Genomic DNA, 6545 nt, shown 5'->3' with positions numbered 1-6545 from the left:
TATAGCACTGTTAAATATTGTTTATTTAGTTCGGATTGCTTACTTATTAAAGGTGTTAAGAAAGAAATTTTCGATAAATTGTTTCATACTTTGAGTTGGCGTAAAAACTATACAATTGAAACAAAGCACATAACCTTAAACTTGGCAATCAAACTAATGCTGGTGAAGATTATGATGATAGGGACTATAAAAATATTAAATTTGTGATCAAAACAAGTTTAATAACATTGAAGCATGGTTGAAGCCAATTTTTTCTCCTTCAAACTTTAGAACTTCAAATGAAGCAAAATTACATTTTATGTTGATTCAGTTAGCATTAAAGCACTAAAAGCTGATTGATTTTAACTTAATCCCAAGCATATATGGTACTATAGTATCTATACCTTGGGAGTAAAAATGAATTTCCAAAAACCATACACAATTTACGAATAATAAATAAAACAGTAAAAACAAAAACATTCTATTATTAGTTTAAAACAGAACAAAAATTGAATTAAACACCCGAATTTTCGTTTCAATTATTATGTTTCCTTTTTCTAATGATTCTAATTTGTCTGAAAGGAGCTCCAAAACTAAAGCAATGTCCAAGAAAAACAATGACGGGCTTAGAAATCATTGATTCCTAATGAAATAAAATAGACAAGAAAATAAAATAGTCATCCGATAAAGTACAAAAAAAACCCAACCCTTTTCCACTTTATGGACATTTTCATGATTTGAAAAAATGTAAAAAAATAAGAATGCAATGAACAATTGTTCATACGTAAATAGTTTAAACTACGTGCAAAACTTCTCCGTTACTGTTTCCTTTAGCATGAAAAGCTTTAAAAGCATGGTTGAAATGTTTCTATTGAAATATTTCCACCGCAGGGATGTACCAGTTGTCATCCTGGAAATCCTTGCGTTTATTGTTTTATTATTTTTTCTCGAAATTTCGCTTGTCTTCTTTCATAAAATAAAACAAAATTAAATAAATTCCCAAAAGCTTGCTAAATTTAATATTTTTTGTCATTTCTCTTCTCTTTTTATTTCTAATTTTCAAAGATGTTTACATTTTTCTAGTTTGCTTGTTTGCCTTGTAGCGATATCTTGTCTGTTCGTCTGTAGTTTGTGTTTTGTTCTCTTCAATTTTTCTCCATCATTTTCCTCTCCTTTTTTTCTTCTTTTTCTCACTTCAATTACCGCTAGTTCGCCTCACTCGCATACCCCCCTGATCACTGGTTTGCCACGGTTTCGTTTTTCCGCTCCGAGAGGGTTTTCCATCTACCCTCCAAGCACAATTTACCGTCGCCATGTTTGAGCTGTTTTTTCACGTTTCCGCGCTCTGTCCTCCGTTGCGGTGAAAGGTGTGCTGTGTGCCTGTAAGAAAGCGGCCCTTTTTTGGTTTTGTGTGAGTGTGCGTATTTACTGTAGTTGATGCTGTCCTGCTGCAAATTCCTTATTTTGCCGCTTGGGAGAACGGTTTCCGTTAGTCGTACCCTTCGTGATCGCGATTCTGTTTTCGTCTCTCCTACTGTATGCCTGGCAAACGTTCAATTAAAAATCTTTCTTCTAATAATATTTATAAAGACTTAAACCGTAACTTTATAGCTTTCTGGCAAATGGCTAACCGTCGGTTCGAGATCGAACCGATCGTAAGCAATGTGGAAAACAAAATGAACTCTGCTAATGAACAAACTGTTTCAAAGCAGCATCGGCATGGCACACACTTCACTGGCGCGCTTGCCCGTTATGCTAATGCTAACGATCCTGCTGATTACGCGTATGTTTGTGTATATGTATGTAGGTATGTATGAGTGTCCTTAGTACCTTCCGGTAGCGGCTGTAAATTGTTAAGACGTGCGACGTTTCGTTTCGAGTAGTGACCTGTTCCTTAACGCTTATCGTAGGCGAAAAAAGAAACGAACGTTCGAAGATGGTGATGATGATGCTCTATTTATGTATGTATAGTACGTGGTACGTATCAGCTGTACAGCCTGCCGACGTATAGATACCGTCCGACATCTCTAATATGGTTTAGAATCGTTTAAAGAGTTAGCTTCGTTCCGGTGCCAGTATGCTGGCGTTCGACGCATGAATTTTTACTTCATCCCAAGTCTCGTTTTCGGGAGTTTGTTTGCTGACGCGAGCGAAGATTTCGTATAGAGAAGTTTATTTAGCACGGTGTGTCTGTGTGTGTATGTAGCTGGGAGTGCGGACCTTTCCGATTATGTCCCTCGAGCGAATAGTAGTGAGCTTTGAAAGTGACTTTGAGGTCATTTCTTATATTTCCTTTTTCTGTTTGTCGGTTTGTTACAGGTTTTATTCTGTTTGCTTGGTACTCCGCTTTCCTTTTGCATATCTTTGCTTTTCACGTAACTTGTCACTTTATACACCATTACGTATGTACGATTGTTTATTTTCTTCTTTCTCTTCCCTTTTTATTTTACCTTTTCAAAGTGACATGTGTTCACGTGTCTGGGAATGATTTTTGTTCTCTTGTTTAAGGTTTTGTTTTGCATCAGCGTCAACAACTGTTTGTGTATCGTTTGGTTTTTACTCTGTGTTGGTTTAACTATTTTCTCTTGTCAGCACGCTTTTCTTCGCTTCTCTTGAGTTTTCGTGTTTTGTACGTCGGATTTCTTAAACCCAACCCCCGCCGGAGGAATAAGCGAATGCCCATTAAGGCCATCACAGTTCAAAAGCTTCCTCTCGTGCTTTTTGTTGCTTTACTCGGCTTCTTCAATTGCTCAGATTTTGCTTTTTGTTCGCGCCGAAAAATCCAAGCAACTCGTTTATCTTGTTCACCTGCCAGCTTTTTCCGTCCAATTGCCCACTTTCGTACCGCTTCGATTACTACGTTCCTTAACTGTTACAAGCAAAAAGCGAAAACTTAATTTGTTTTTTTATTTTGTTCTGTTCTTGGTCTCGTAACCATTAGTCAAATGCTAAGATAATGTATATATATAAGACTTTTCATTATTTAATCGCTCTCTATTTGGAATTGTGTTGCGGGTACTGTGGATAAATGTGATGGTGGTTTGGTGTAAGTGGGGAGATGTGTCAGTGTGGGTGGATGTGTGTGTGTGTGTATTTATTTTCAAATATTAATTAAGCTTGTTCACCTCACGTCGCCTTCCTCTTGCTTCCCTTCTCTATCGTTTCAACTTACCTAAAGATCAATAACACTACTACTGGAGAGGGTGATTTTAAATTGTTAGCATTTTGCTCGTAACCTTTCGTGCAGCTCTCGTACTCGCGGCGTCCATTTTACTTTTCCTCGCGGTGCTTCGTTTTTCGTCCCACCTTGAGAAAAACGGATGCATGTGCATGTTTGTGCTCGGGTGAAAGTGCTTAAATCAACGCACCGAATTACGTGATCTTTACCTGGTCAATCTTTTCCCATTGGCCTTTACTGTTTTCCCGCAAAAAACAGCTTTTCCGTTCTACGTGTACGTTGGATACAAAGCTCATGAAAACTAGATAAACCAACCGGTTTTGCATCATTGCAATTATTCCGAGGGGTACCACGTGCTGAAGGAATCCAACTAGTTGCACTTTGATTGGAATTTCGGAAGAAGGAAAAGTTGGCGCACTGGAAATGGCTTGAAATTCGAAGTATAGTTCCTCCTTTACCTCTTTCCTGGAAAGGACCTTTCTATCCGGACCAAGTTTTGCATCTTTACGCTACGGCATATAAAGGGAAAATGGCTACGTTTGCTAAAACTCGGTAATATACCCGCTGCCCTGATACCTACTGATAAACTTTCTACGTACGCGGAGAACCGTAGCTGGCGATAATTTTATTTTTACAGTGGACTGTCTTTTTTTACACTCCCATCCTGGAGATGATGAAGGTAGAAAACGGAAACAGTCAAATAAAATGGCTAAATAATGTAGTAGCGATTTAACATGAGCTTCCCTAAAAGTCGGTTCTACTTCGTGTCCCCCGTCTGTCTCCCGTATGCTACCCGCGGTACGTACGGTAAGTTTTCCCTGTTCTAGTGTTGTTTAGCAGTGGCAATAATGATTACTATTCAAATAGTAGTTTAATAATAATATTAGTAGCAGTTTTAAGTAGTAATCGGTAGCAATTTGTAGTAAATAGATTTTTATATTCCTTTTTTTCTTTCTCGCCAGCTTTTTGTCTGTGTTCGTTTTCCTTTCGTTTCTAGTTTGTATGTATTCTTCGGCCGAAAGTCAACATTTCCGGTCCTGGTGCATGTTGGATGTGGAAAAGCTTGCTCGAAAAAGGTCTTCAGACAGAAGTTTAGTGTTCTTGGTGATCGAAATCGCGAAAAGAGTCGATACCCGAAAATGTTATGTTTTAGTACTCTTTCAAGCATTTGGTTCTTATGAAAAATTTCGTTTCCATTGAATTTTCGTTTTCAACACCTGATTTCAAATTATCGGTAATTTCGCAACACCATCATAACTATTATTGAGTAGAACTGTTCTGTCTACAAAAAATAAACTGGCCTCTTTAGGTGATATACTTTTTTTATCACAAAATTAATAATACTACTCCTCCATTTACGAGATTTTATATGAAGTGTATCTTAGTTTGTTTCGTCTAAGAGACCCTCATCAAGTTGGATGATGGATTTTAGAAAAAAAATGCCAGTTTACTATTGTTTTTTTCACTGCATGCTCTTTTTAGAGCATGTTTTAAAAAGTCGATATAATAACCGGGAGTTAAGTTCTAAAAAAACAGAAACATAATTTACGCTGCACTCAGCAACGTTTAAGCTCAAAATGCCAAGTGAAATGTTATTTCAGACACACGCACCAGCACGATCTGAACACCGGAAACGAACACTTGCACCATGCGACGGAAAGGTTGAGTCAAGCCCTCGTCCTACTTAAGTTAGATAATTTTTCTATGTATATGAATATATGAGTTAAGTAAGTTACTCTGCGTATATCGAAGTGATCTTCTCGCCTGGGGACTCAACACTCTCTCCACGCCAACATCTCCATTCGGGCTGACTTTACCACAACTCGGTCCAATCTTGAACAAGATTTTCAAACGAAGAAAATTTTCCATTACAAACTATACAAAACTATCATAATCGCAAACGCTCAACCACTATTACTATCAAGTATTTTTTGTTTTTTTTTTGTTAGCTGCATTTTTTTTCTCTTAAGCAAACAATTTAAATTGCAATCACACAAAGCGGCACTCGAAACTAAACCATCCCCAAAACGCTTTCCCTTTAATAGTAGAGTGGGACAAAATAGTAACAATATTATAAAATTGGTAGCGGGTGTAATTTACGTAGATTTAGCTCCTCTCGAATGAAACAACTTAGTAAGGAAGGTAGGTTCAAAAGTTTTCCCCATTTTGCACCTGGCAAACAGAGGCGTGGGAAAGGAATTTGGATAGGATTAATATCAATATTACGTATGTACAGTAGATTTTTAAGGCAAAAACGAAAACAGATACACCCGAACTGCTATTTTCAGCAAAGCGAAACAACTTCGAATGAATGCTTCCAGTGAACGAAAATAAATCGTTTGCAATAAAGTTTTTGTTTTCTCTTTCACTAAACCTGTATCAAATAAATTCTTTCTTTTTGTTCGGCACTCGTGTACGACCTTACCGGCCAGAGAAAGGAGAGCCCGAAAAGGGGCCCGTTCAAGGGAGCGGACGCCTCACTTCCGTTGCCCGGAAGAACTGTGTGTGTGTTTTTTTGCTCCTCCGCTCCTTTTGTCCATTTAGGAGAAAATGGTAATTTCTCGGTTTACTTAACTCTCGTAGCCGTTTAAGAATGACTGGGAAAAAGCAGATTCTACGTCTGTTCTACAACCTCACTGCTTTGTGCACTGTACACGAGGCTTGGCAGCGACGGAACCGCGGTCCGGTTAGGGCGACTTATTATATTATTGTAAACGGAAGCTTTAAATATTCCCTACGTCCCTATTTCTACCCCTAGACGGTGCAAGCAGCTTTCTCCCTTGTTGTCTCGCCCTAACCGCCGTTTATGCTGAACTGTAACTGTGTGCTGCGTTATGTTACGATTGAGTTTTTGTACTTTTTACACATACTTCACTTACTTTCTCACCGCCCAGCGGTGACGACTCTTAGGTTTCTTAGCGAACCCTTACTGGGGAGGATCGTGGGACACCAGTCCACCAAGTCCCGAGGATGAGCAATCGCTTCGAACCGGGAATGGGTGGTGTTTACGATTTCCTCCTTCGTGCTCGTCTCTAACCATTAGCGAAATGTTCAAATTAAATTTTACACTTAAATTTTGGAACCAGCTTCATCGGAATATTCCCTTTTTTGCTTCGCGAACGCGTTCCACAACACTTTGCACAGTGAACGTTCCTCGCTGTGGTCGTTTTGTTTTTGGTTGCGAAATAAATGTACCTCTATTTACAAACAACATACCAGAAGAATGTTCTTCCAGCAAAGCCTGACTCCTTATACTTGCTTTCTTTCCTCACTTTCCCGGCTGGAACGCAACTTTATGATGTGTTGATTTGTGTGTATGTGTACGTGTATGTGTGCCTAAGTGTTTGTGAGTGAGATGTTTTCGTTCGCCTTTCAGCTCAATCTCAGC

The sequence above is a fragment of the Anopheles coustani genome, chromosome 2, assembly GCF_943734705.1.
Source record: "Anopheles coustani chromosome 2, idAnoCousDA_361_x.2, whole genome shotgun sequence".
Classification (NCBI taxonomy): domain Eukaryota; kingdom Metazoa; phylum Arthropoda; class Insecta; order Diptera; family Culicidae; genus Anopheles; species Anopheles coustani.
The sequence above is the reverse complement of the archived record's forward strand: the minus strand, read 5'-3'. Positions refer to the sequence as shown.